We start from the raw sequence: 13,754 nt of genomic DNA, 5'->3' as shown, positions 1-13,754 counted from the left end.
ATCTCTATTTCTTCGGTTCTCGTCGCACCGACGGTGATGGTTACTTGTCGCAACGACGATGACTGTTACTCTTCGCATTGACGGTGACTGTTTGTCATCATCCCTTCGCTTCCACCAAGTAGCACAAAGAGATACGGTAAGTCGGCGACAGTTTGAGAAGGCTAAGCTGTTAGACGTTGCATCAGTTGCAACGTCGGGAAGATGAAGGGGTGCCAATCCTTCATCTTCCTCCATTGAAAGCTGTCATCAAGACATCGGTTGGTAACCAATGTCTTGCTTGATATAAATGGTGGCATCCAAGGCAATAAAAAAAATGTGTGCGATCAAGGTGAGCAGAGGAATTGTGAAGGTGTTCAGAGAAGAGAGCTGTGAGGTGATTTGGTCGAGCAAAGGAAGAACATCCAGAGTGGGATTTGGTTTGTGGAAGAGTCCGAGAAGGTTCCGTGTGGTGATCTTCTCGGCGACAGTAGCAGCGACGTCTCCGGCGGTTCATCAGCAACTTCATCGACCGGCGTCTTTGGTTGCAGTTCTTCGAGAGATCAATGTGACTGTTTATGATTTCCGCATTATTATTTTAATTACTTGTTTTAGTTTTCATGCTCTCAAAACTACCAACAATGGTATCAGAGCATGCATAGTTTTTGAAAGCATGAAAATCGACGCGAAAAAGCTCGCGTTTTCTTCTTCTGTTGCGAAGAAGACGATACTATTCATCAATTGAATCGATTAACCAATTGAATCGATTGAAATGGTTTTTCAATCGATTCAAAATCGCGGGATGAACAGTGCTTTTAACGAAGCACTGAAAAAAAAAAATCATCAACTGAATCGATTCAGGTATCCTTGAATCAATTAAAGGCATGAACAATTTTGTTTTTCTTCCAAGCAAAGTAAATTGTAATCGTTGCATGCAGACTACTGTTTAAGATTTAATTGATAATAAATTCAATAAACAGTGCATGAGTTAAACTTTAATTAAATATATTTATTAATTAATTAAATACATAAAAAAATATATTATTAATTAATAAATAAATATTTAATTAATTTATAGTTCAATTTACTGAAAATGGAACCAGACCAACTTGTCCGATCAAACCCAGATCTGGTTTAAATTATTGATTGATTTAAGCAGACCAATTTGATTTAATAATACCTAAAGCTGGTTTAAATTATTTGTTGGTTTAACCAGTCCGATTTATTATTGAATTAATTGGGTATTCTTGATTACAAAAGTTGGGCTGATCAAATATGACCGGATTAGTTCCGTTGTGTCGAAATTTGATCAGAAACATTGGATTTGTTCTAATGAGTCAGACTTAATCCAATGGGCAGTTGGACGAGTCAAACGAACCTGAGTTTGATTCATAAGTCTGTGATTGACTCAAATGAGCTTAAATGAGAACAGAACATAGGTCCAATTAGATTAGTTCTAATGAGGACAATAGACTAAGTTTAACATCCAGACTCCTGATTGACCGGTCTAATGGGTCAGTCGACTTAAACTCCTCAAAATCGAGAAGATTTGTTTTTCTTGATTTATAATGATGGTATGCCTGTATAAATTGAATTAAACTGGTTTTGTACTGGTTAGTCGGTTTTGTATTGACTTATTTAAATTCAATTTTTCAGATGGCACGGACGATTACCACATTGACTCGTCGCGAAGTGCGGCGAAACCAGCTCCGAGAGGAGATTCAGGAGATAGAGTATAAGTCTGCTTATGGAGTTGACGGACATGTTAGACGACTGGATAGACTATTTTGGAAACTTGAACAAGAAGAGTTTCCAGTCCTGGACAGTTATAGGATCTGGGCATTGATGCATTCATTGCCAGAGTATCCCAGGAAAATAGCAGACTATGTATGGGGGCGTCATCAAGGGCGTGTCACATATTCAGTACTGTGTGAGGAACTACTTCACCATATGGGTGAAGAAGAGCCTGAAGAGTCTGAAGAGGACCAGGAGATGCTCAAGGAAGATCCAGAAATGGATCTAATGGAGAATCCTGCAGCTACCCCATCTGAGATTATCCCAAATGAGTCCAGGTTAATAGGGATAGTGTTGGCTGCTATACTAGTGTTTGTCCTAGTGGGAGCAGTGCTGACCTATCTAGTTTATTAGTGTTTTGTTTACTGTCGTTATGTACAGGCAGTGTTAGCTCATCTAGTTTTTGAGTCATGTAATAATTTCTGTTGTTTTGTACGAACAGAATTATATAATAAAAGTTAAGTTATATGTTAACTAACTTGGAAATGATTAGTTCATTTCATGATATGATTAGTTCATATAAATATGATTCGTTTATATAAAATGATTTGTTCATTAGTTGGATATGTGTAATATAATTGATCAGTGTTGATTAGATTAGAACATACAAATGATGAGTGGAAACAATGTTATCACTTGATTTTGTAAACTAACTCTAATTTACACTGAGTCAATAAATAGTTGCACATATATGAATTACACTGAAATAATAAATAATTTGTTTATTTATGTAGATCATGGCAACTAAAAACATCATAGCTGAACTCAATAAGGGTGAGAAATTATATGGGGATAACTACAAAATCTGGCACCTCAAGATACAATATGTTCTTGAGGAACAAGAAGTTCTGAAGGTTGTAAACCAAATCATGGAGGAACCGGTTGAGGGTTCCACAGCACAGCACAGACGTGACCTTGATGCCTATAAGGCATGGAAAAGGAAGGACTCCATTGCTAAGGGTATATTGATTAGTTCAATGGTGGATGACCTGGTATTTGAGTATGAGCCATTACCATCGGCTCATGCTGTCTGGGTAGCCCTTAGAGAGAAGTACAATGGAGTCAGTCTGAGTAAGCTCCGTCAGCTAACTATCAAGTTTGATAGTTGTAAGAAGTGCTCGAATGTTACCATGGTCTAACATCTCAGGGAGATGGGTAACATGATTCGAGAGCTTAAGACTGCAGGTTATACGTTGACCGATGAACAACAAGTTCAGGTAGTTATCCGTTCCCTTCCTGATTCTTGGGAAACGATGAAACAGAACCTGACCCATAGTGAGAGTATCAAGACTTTCACTGATGTCTCACGCCATGTGGAACTTGAGGCGGAGATGATTGAACCCGCAAGGATTTCGGGTCAAGCTTTTGTAGCTGAAGATTCTGGTTCCAAGAATAAGAACAAGTGGTTTAAGAAAGGAAAGGGGAAAGGAAAGGAGGCTAATGCTGTTGCTGCGAAAAACCAAATCAAGAAGAAAGGAAAGAAATATGGACAAAAACCTAGGAGCAAGTTGACCTGCTTCAACTGTGGCAAGAAGGGTCATTTTGCTCGGGATTGTACTGAGCCTAAAAAGGTAGATCCATTTTTGTCTTCTTTCCATGAGCAATATGTTGCAAGTACAGTGTTGTTAGCTGATTCGTATCCTTTGTGGATTGTAGATTCAGAAGCAACGAACCACGTAGCTCGTGATCGAGCTACATATGTGGAGTATCGTCGGGTACCAGCTGGCAACAAATGGATATATGTAGGAAACAATGCAAGAATTGAAGTCAAAGGAATTGGCACTTGCAAGCTCAACCTACGTGGTGGAGGCACCTTGTTTCTACATGATGTCCTGTACGCTCTTGAGATTCGACGGAATCTGGTTTCCGTTATTTGTCTTCTTGATTTAGGTTACAATGTAAATTTTTATAGCCGTTGTGTCGAACTTCGAATTAACTCTGTGTTAATTGGATATGGTTATGTAACAAATGGTTTTATGGTTCTTGATGTAGAACCAAATAATAATAGTTGTTTTTCAAACATTGCTCTTACTAGTAATGCTGATGTTAATGATGAAATTTGGCATGCTAGATTGGGACATATAGGACAAGAACGAATGAATATATTAGCTAAGGAGGGCCTATTAGGCACTCATGCTAAGATTAACTTGTCTATATGTGAGCATTGTCTTACTGGAAAGGCGACTAGGAAACCATTTGGTAAGGCTATTAGGGTTGAATCACCATTGCAATTAATTCATTCGGATATTTGTGGTCCAATGAATGTGAAGGCTAGAAATGGGAGTTCTTATTTCATTACATTTATCGATGACTTCACACGTTTTGGTCATGTGTATTTGATTTCTCACAAATCTGAAGCATTGGATTGCTTTATTCGTTACTTGAACGAAGTTGAGAATCAATTGGAACCTAAGGTTAAAACCTTGCGCACTGATCGTGGAGGAGAATATTTGTCTGATCAGTTCAAGATAATGTGTAATGAGAAAGGGATTATTAGACAACTTACAATCCCTGGAACTCCACAGCAAAATGGGGTTGCTGAAAGAAGAAATAGGACTCTTCTTGAAATGGTTAGGTCTATGATGGCGCAGGCTAATTTGCCAATCTCCTTTTGGGGAGATGCATTATTAGTTGCGACCTATATACTTAACAAAGTGCCTTCAAAGTCAGTTCCATCTACCCCACATGAACGTTGGACAGGCAGAAAACTGGATTTGAGTAATCTGAGACCTTGGGGGTCAGCTGCCTATGTTCATGATAAGACTCACGAATATGAAAAATTATGACCCAGAGGTAAGAAATGTATCTTTATAAGGTACTCTGAGACTTCTAAGGGTTATGTTTTTATTGGTGAGCGACAAGATGGAACCATCTCTGAGATAGAGTCAAGAGATGCTACTTTTCTAGAAACTGAGTTCCCAACACGAGGTAAAGTTGATAAGACAATTCCTCTATATGAGATAGAGGAGGAGGATAATGTTCCTTTATCAACAAATCAGGAGATGCCTGAATCTAGTCAACCGAGTGGGAGTAATTTGCCACTGAATAAGTTAGTTTCTCAACAGTCTAACCTTCGAAGAAGTAGTCGTCAGATTATTCCTCGGAGAAGGTTTGATATTGAGAATGAGGCATTGATGGTTCTCCCAGTTGATGATGAGGAACCTCGAACAGTTGAGGAAGCTTTGAGAAAGCTCAGTTAGAAAAGAATGGAAAATTGCAATGGATGAAGAAATGGAGTCAATGAGGAAGAATCAAGTTTGAGATTTAGTCGATCTTCCTCCGGGCCGAATGGCTATTGGGAATAAGTGGATTCTCAAAATAAAGAGGAAAGCAGATGGATCAATTAATCGATACAAGCTCGATTAGTTGCAAAAGGATATACCCAAATGGAGGGTATTGACTTTGAAGAGACATTCTCCCCAGTTGTAAAGTTTGTGTCAATACATGTCATCCTAGTTATAGTAGCACACTATGACATGGAATTGTAGGACCGTGATCGTTCGATAGAGGGGGGGGGTGAATATCGATTTGAAAACTCGAGCGTAAAAGTATGCAGCGGAAAAGTAAATGAACACAGTTGATTTTATTTCGTTCGGAGCCTGTGACGACTCCTACTCGAAGGCCCGTGGTCCTTGACCACTTTCGTTGGGCAATCACTAGCAATTTGAATATGATTACAAAAAGAGTACAAGAAATGCTAATGAAACAAAGTGATACCGACAAGGAAATTAACCAAAGAAGAAGGAGCACTTTGTCGGAGCTTTGTTAGCGTCGTAGGAGCGTAGAGCAACAGAGCAAGCAGTCGAAGAGTTCTCAGTTATTTTTGAAGCTCCACCCCTGGGGCTTCTTTTATATGCTGCTCCGGGCGCCTGGATCCCTTCCGGGCGCCCTGGTGCGACGTGGCAAGTACAGTCAGGATGCTCCACGTGGTGAGGCGACGCAGAGGATAAAAGTTGCCTCCGGGCACCCGGACCACCTTTTTCCAGAGATTCCTTCTCCTGCAAAACAAGGTTAGTCTGAGGCAAAATATACCCTGCAACACAGATTGTTAGCACAATTTATAAAGTATGAATTAATAGAAAAAGTATGACTTAGATTCCGTCTTTCCGAGACCGGAATCTAGTCACGATCTCGACTTAGATTTCCGAAATGGATCTAAGCCGGATCGACGCCTAATGTTCCCTTCCCGGGAACGCGTCCTCGCAATCACTCCCCTCCAGTGACTTACCTTACTTACCTGCCAGACGTCTGGTCAACCCTTCGACCCGTCTGGACTTCTCGCCAGCTATCCGGTCAGCCCATCGACCTAGCTGGACTTCTCGCCAAGCGTCCGGTCAGCCCGTCGACCCGCTTGGACTTCTCGCCAGCTATCCGGTCAGCCCGTCGACCTAGCTGGGCTTCGTGCCAGACATCCGGTCAGCCCGTCGACCTGTCTGGACTTCTCCTGCCAACTCGATCAAAGTGTCAGACAACAACAAAACTAACTTAACCCATTTGTCATTCATCAAAACCTAGGTTAGACCGTTAGTGCTACCCGCACCAACAGGAATTACATCAGATGGATGTAAAAACGACTTTCCTTAATGGTAATCTTGACGAAGAAATCTATATGGTACAACCAGAAGGTTATGTTGCTGAAGGCCAAGAGAAAAGAGTATGTAGACTTCGGAAGTCTATATATGGGCTAAAGCAAGCGTCGAGATAATGGAACATAAGATTTAATGAAGTAATATTATCTTATAGTTTCGAAATGATCAATGAGGATCATTGTATTTACCTAAGAAAGGAAAAAGGAAAGCTTGTCATTTTATCATTATATGTTGATGATATGCTAATAGCTGGAAGTGACATAAAGAGTGTGATAGAAGTCAAAAGTTGGCTTTCATCACAATTTGACATAATAGATATGGGAGAAGCAGAGTACATCTTAGGAGTGAAGATCGTAAGAGACCGATCAAAGAGGCTTTTGGGTTTGTCTCAAGAAGCTTATATCACTAAGATGCTACAACACTTCAATATGTCAGATTGCAACATTGAACAGACGCCTATTGCGAAAGGTACTGTCTTGAGCAAAAGTATGTATCCCAAGACTCCAGAGGAAATAGCCGAAATGAAGAAGAAATCATATGCCAGTGCTATTGGTAGTTTGATGTACACTATGTTGTGTACTCGTCCCGATATAAGCTATGTTGTTGGCTTAGTTAGTCGTTTCCAGTCAAACCCAGGATCGAGACACTGGAAAGCGGTGAAGAGGATATTCAGATATCTTAAAGGAATAGCTGATTATTGCCTCTGTTTCCAAGGATCAGATATGAGCCTAAGTGGCTACTCAGATGCAGATTGGGCAGGGGACCTTGATGACAGAAAATCCACATCTGGGTATGTCTTCTTGCTGAATGATGACGCCATCTCATGGAACAGCAAGAAGCAGACTTGTGTAGCCTTGTCGACAATGGAAGCTGAGTATGTGGCTTGTGCAGCGGCTGTGCAAGAGGCTGTATGGCTAAGAAGGTTCCTGAAGCATCTGAGGATTGCTGAGGATAGTGGGAGTCCTGTTACTGTGTACTGTGACAGTCAAGCTGCGATAGCTTTTTCCAAGGATCCCAAATATCACAGCAAAGGCAAGCATATAGAAATTAAGTATAATTTTATAAGGGATATTGTTGACAAGAAAAAGATTATTCTTGAGTACATCCCTACACGAAAAATGCTTGCTGGTCCTTTTACTAAGCCATTGACTAAAGAGTCATTTCATGGGCATATGAAGTCTTTGGGACTTCGGAGAATGTAACAATTGTAAAGACATTTTGATAAATGAAAAATTCCATGATCTATTCAGTGTATATGTCTTGGTTACATTCGAATAAAAATCTCGATGAGCATGTTGGTAGATTGGGATTGGTCCACTCACATAGACAATCATCTCTATTTGTTAAGTACGAATAGAGGTAAGACCGTTACTTATGGGACAACTTTTATAGCTGTGAATAGAGACATACCCATAAGTTAAGGTCGCCTTGATATTTGTGTCAAGATGATATCATTTGTGTAATGATTGGAGTAAATGCACCCACCATTTACTGAATCTGCTTGAAGCCAGATTAGAATTCATATGTTGAATTCAGGATTAGACATTGGGAATGTCTAGATCGAAATTTGTACGATGTTAAATTTGGGAAAAACATGCGCTCTTTTTGGTAAAGAGAATAACATCGTAGCATGTGATTCATACCACATGTGCTATGGCGACAAGAAGGGTTGTAGGAGAATGGATCCCTGCTTCTCTACTATGTGAGACCCTTGAGATTATAAGTTAATCTCGATTTTACCCTAAGTGACTATTTAGTTGTCTACTTGAAGTTCTGATCAGTGTCTGCTACTTTAGCATGTTCCCTATTGACTATGGATGATTCGGTCTATGGAGCATAACTAGGAAAGCAACTGATTAGAGTGAATGGATTCTAGCTAAAAATGAAGATTAAGATTGATTTACATCTACGACATTTATTCACTGGTACCGGTTACATTTTTAGTTCAGTACATAAAATGTAATTGTGAATAATTTGTTTGATTGGAGGTGTTGAACATGCTCTTGACATATGGTCAATATGAGGGATTAGAGATGTTCATGATGATGTAAATAATTTAATTTGGGGTAAAGGCAAGTCATTTATGTCTATGATTCGTTCTATGGACATTTATGTCTCTGATTTGTTCTATGGAGCAGCTAAGTAAGGTGTGACAATCTTCTTAGCAATTGAATGCTCACTGTGCTTGCTGTCGCACGAACCATTTTCCCTAATGTATGGAATGGATGTTCTGATCTGGTCTTTGTGACTTGATTCTCATAAAGTCTGTGTGACTTATTTGGTCTTTGTGACTAAATTTTGCTCTGGTCTTCGTGACTTGATCCTCATAAAGTCTTCGTGACTTATTTGGTCTTTGTGACTAAATTTTGCTCTGGTCCTCGTGACTTAATCCTCATAAAGTCTTCGTGACTTATTTGGTCTTTGTGACTAATTTCGCTCCGGTCTTCGTGACTTGATCACATTGTAGTCTATGTGACTAACATGGTCTATGTGACCATATGGATTGACTTGGACGAGTGGGAGATGTTAGACGTTGCATCAGTTGCAACGTCGGGAAGATGAAGGGGTGCCAATCCTTCATCTTCCTCCATTGAAAGTTCATCAAGGCATCGGTTGGTAACCGATGTCTTGCTTGATATAAATGGTGGTGTCCAAGGCAATCAAAAAAATGTGTGCGATCAAGGTGAGTAGAGGAATTGTGAAGGTGTTCAGAGAAGAGAGCTGTGAGGTGATTTGGTCGAGCAAAGGAAGAACATCCAGAGTGGGATTTGGTTTGTGGAAGAGTCCGAGAAGGTTCCGTGTGGTGATCTTCTCGGCGACAGCAGCAGCGACGTCTCCGGCGGTTCATCAGCAACTTCATCGACCGGCGTCTTTGGTTGCGGTTCTTCGGGAGATCAATGTGAGTGTTTATAATTTCCGCATTATTATTTTAATTACTTGTTTTAGTTTTCATGCTCTCAAAACTACCAACATAAGCTTTGGATCAATTCATGGTGGCCAACTCCATCAATTTTAAAATAGGCACGGGGGGTTATATTTCTTCACCATTCCATCCCAATTTCATTCACTCTCTTTTCATGATCTCTACACTGTTGCATTACATTTTCAGCCGGTCATAAGAGGAGAAAAATAAGCGCTTCCGAATAATGAGACTGACTTCATTGATTCTTCATAGAAGGATGACTCGGGTAGTAGAAGTGTCAGTACATCCATAATGGTGAAGTAAGTTTTTGATTTCGGATTAAAAATTGAATTGTATATGTTTTAGGGTGGTTCTATTTTTTTTACCAGTAATTATTTGATGAAATGTCATGGTGAACAACGATGGAGGAAACTCATCAAGACGGAGATGAAGAAGAATAGATGGTAGATTAGATTTTTTAGAAAAAAAAAAAGATTATGTATACGCTTGATAAGCTTACTTAATAGTATGCATATTAAATTTATACTATAAGTCCATGTCATTAGTTCTCCATTAGTAATGAAGTATCAGTAATTTATCATTCACAGTAAAATAAATTCCACTTGTGTTACCTAAAATTTATGTAATTTTTTAAAAAAATTGTCTATTATGATATTTATAGCCAGATAAATAATCAATTTTTCATATACAAATTAGTATTTTATTTTTCTATTTTTTTATTTTACTTGTATTGATTATAAATCTTCTAATAAGCTATTTATAGCTTCTTTATATTTCCATTTTCTTTCTATCTTTCTAGGTATGATCTTTGGCTGCTCAATTTACAAGGGTATATTAAGGAGGACCACTTAAAGTATCTTACTATGGGAAATCATTTATGATACCTAAAAAGATTGGAAAGCTTAATTTTTTATTAGATAATATAGAGAACTTTACTCTTCCAAGCTAATATAATCGCAAACATGTTGGTTTGTTGTGGATCTTGATGAGGAATATTTATAATATTTTATTATTGTTGTATAAATAATTGTTATTGATAAAGATTGCTAATTGTTGCTTTATATAAATTATTGTTCTCTTTTTGTGTGTTGTTGTTGTAATGTGTATTATTGTTGTAATGTGTATTGTTATTGTAAAACTCAATAAAATAATTATTGCTATTATTGTTGTAATTTAATGGTATAACAATTATAAATCAATATTTTTATAGTATAATAATTATTTTTATAGTCATTTGGACATCTTTAGGTCTTGGGACAAAAGTGACGGATGAACCTAAACATTCTAAAAATAAAAAATTTAATTTTATCATAAGGGAGTCTTATTTATTTATGGGGTCAGATAGTGAATATCATTGTCATACCATTTATTGTAATCTTTCAACTTCATTTCTAGTGAGCAATATAAAGTGTTATTGACTTAAATTTTGAAAGAATATAACTTTTCATTCAGATCAAATCACAGGGCGAACAATATATCAAATTGAAGCTCTCTAAATGAGCTTCTATTTGATACACTGTGTATCTCGTGATTTAATCTAAGCCAAAAGTTTAGTAAGCAATATATTTTTATTGATCTTAAGAAACCTGCAACAACGTGCTTCCGATCTTAAGAAACCAACAACGTGTTGTTAATCTTCAAAAAACTAGCAACACGTGTTGCATACTTAAACTTTGGGACACCATAATTTTTTACTCAGATTGAACCACGGGATGCACAATAAATTAAATCAAAGATCTTTGAACAAACTTAAACTTGATATATTATGTGTATCGTAGTTTAATTCTAGTTAAAATTTATGACCTCTCAAAGTTTACGATTCAACACGTTGTTGTTAGTCTTTGTTGTTGATCTTTAGAAGATCAACATATTGAAAATACAATCAAAGTTCCATATTGGAAAGACATAAAAAAGATTATGAGTTTAAAAGGGATAAATATATCTCCATTAGTATGAGACCTTTTAAGTAAAGTCCAAAAATAAAGTCATGAGGGCTTACGCCCAAAGTGAATAATATCATATCATTCTACATATATCTAAATTCCTTTAGTCCCAACAAATGGTATCAGAGTTATGGTTCATCTGAATGTCATGTGGGATAGCCTTGAACGAAGTTGAGGAGAGACCCAGAGTAGGTCAAGAATGACCAGATGCTTGTAGGTGTTGGCGCAGCGGAGCCGACAAGAGGGGGGTGAATTGCCTAAAAAAGAAAAATAAAAGCCCTTCCCGATCCTGGGACTTAGACTATAAACGCAATTAAAAACAAAATTAACAACTTAAAGAAACAAGTAAAAGACCACTATTTACTTGGTTACAACATAGTTGGTTGTTAATCCAAGACGGTTGAAAAACTCACTAAGAATCTTCTTCTCTAAAGGTGGAGAAGCCTTTTACACACACTGAAAGCTCAGAAATAACTAGGAAAGTGATTACAGAAGTTGTTATACTATTTCCTAGCTCCAAGAGCCTTTTTATAGCTCCTGGAAATCCTATCCGTAGCTTGAGGGAGCCTCCAAAGGGCTTAGAGGGCGCCTCCAGCGAGACACCAAGGGATAGAGTTTTATCCCCTGGCAACGGTCAATGTTCCTGGTCGAAACCGCCTTCGATGCTCATGAAAGGCGCCTTCCATGCTTACGAAGGGTGTCTTCCATGCTCATGGGAGTCGCCTTCCACCTGAAGGTGGCAGAGGCGCATGGGCGCCTTGGAGGCTCCTTCAACTCCTGTTGAGGGGGACTCTGGCAGTTTTCATCAGCTTCTTTCGCTCTTCTACTGCTCTGATCGCCTGGGTCATTGCGGCTAACCGAAATAGGGTTCACCCGAACTCAATTTCTAACCTTCTCCTCGAGCAGACTTCCGCTCCGGCTTCTCGTCCCTCGAACGTTGTGTACGTTCTTCTCGTCCACTGGTGTACTCTTCCACAACACCTCATCCCTCAGATGCACCGAGCCCGTCGGCTCCCTTCCTGTGTCATCTTTCTCGCTAGCTGCGTCTTCCGCTCGACTTTCTGTGCTCCTAAGCTCCTACACACTTAGACACAAGGATCAAACTAAAATAGGACCTAACTTAACTTGGTTGATCACACCAAAATAACCACGGGGTCCAACAGTAGGAAGGCCTAAAGTAGGTCAAGAGTTATCGGATGGTTATAGGAAAGCTCAGACCATGAGAGTAATGGTGGTCCTTTGTTTGAGGGAAGAATTGTTAGAAATATAATTAAAGTCCCATATTAGAAAGACATAAAAAATGATCATGAGTTTAAAAGGGATGAATATATCTCCATTAGTATGAGGCCTTTTAGGTAGAGCTCAAAAATAAAATCATGAGAGCTTAAGCCCAAAGTAGACAATATCATACTATTATTGAGATATGTGAATTCTTTTGGTCTCAATATAATAAAGATCAGCGATAATGTGTTGCAGCTATGAAATCATAGTCGCTACAACTATAAGTTATAACTTCGAGAAGTCATAACTTTTAATTTAGGTTGAACGATGAAATATATATATATATATATCAAATTAAAGATTTCTAAACAAGCTTCAATTAGATATATTGTGTGTCTCATTATTCAATCCAAATCAAAAGTTATGACCTCTTAAAGTAAAACTTGTAGTTGTAATAGTTACGGTTTCGTAGCTGCTACAACGTGTATGTTGGATAAACTTTGATAAATCATAAATTTTAACTTAAATTGAACTATGAGGCGCATAATATATTAAATCGAAGATCTTTGAATGAGCTTCGATTTGATATATTGTGCATCCCGTAATTCAACTATAATTAAAAGTTATGACCTCTCAAATTTATAATTTGTAGTTATAGCAACTATGAAATTATAGCTGCTACAACTTGTTGTTGATCTTCTGAAGAACAACAACACAGTCTTCTATAGACCAGCAGCTATCAGCTGGTTTCATCCCAAAAGTGCTCTTCTGAACTTTATAATGCATTTTTAACATCATTTATCATACATGAATCGAGTTGGGAAAAAATTGATGCTCTCAATATAGTATATCGAGATGGTGTTTGATGGCATGGGTATAATAAGGAGACTGAGTCGAGAAAATAGGAGTTTGTTTGGAGTGAATCAAACATCCCTAGGTCTATCAACCACTTTTGGCACGAAACTAGCTGATGTTTGTTGATTTGTAGAAGACTGTGCTGCTAGTCTTTAGAAGACCAATAATAACATGTTGCTAGTTTTCTAAATATTAGCAACAGATTGTAATAGCTATGAAATCATATCTGCTATAACTATAAGTTATAATTTTTTAGAGATCATAACTTTTGTTTAGGGTTGACTTATGGAACACACAATATATCAAATTGAAGCTTGTTTAAAGTTATTTATCAAATTGAAGCTCATTTAAAGTTATTTGATATGATATATTGTGTCTCATGGTTCAATTTGAGTCAAAAGTTATGACATCACAAAGTTTAACAAACATATACATTGTAGCATCTATGAAATC

This window comes from Zingiber officinale, chromosome 4A (genome assembly GCF_018446385.1).
Source record: "Zingiber officinale cultivar Zhangliang chromosome 4A, Zo_v1.1, whole genome shotgun sequence".
Taxonomy (NCBI): domain Eukaryota; kingdom Viridiplantae; phylum Streptophyta; class Magnoliopsida; order Zingiberales; family Zingiberaceae; genus Zingiber; species Zingiber officinale.
Note: the sequence above shows the minus strand (reverse complement) of the source record.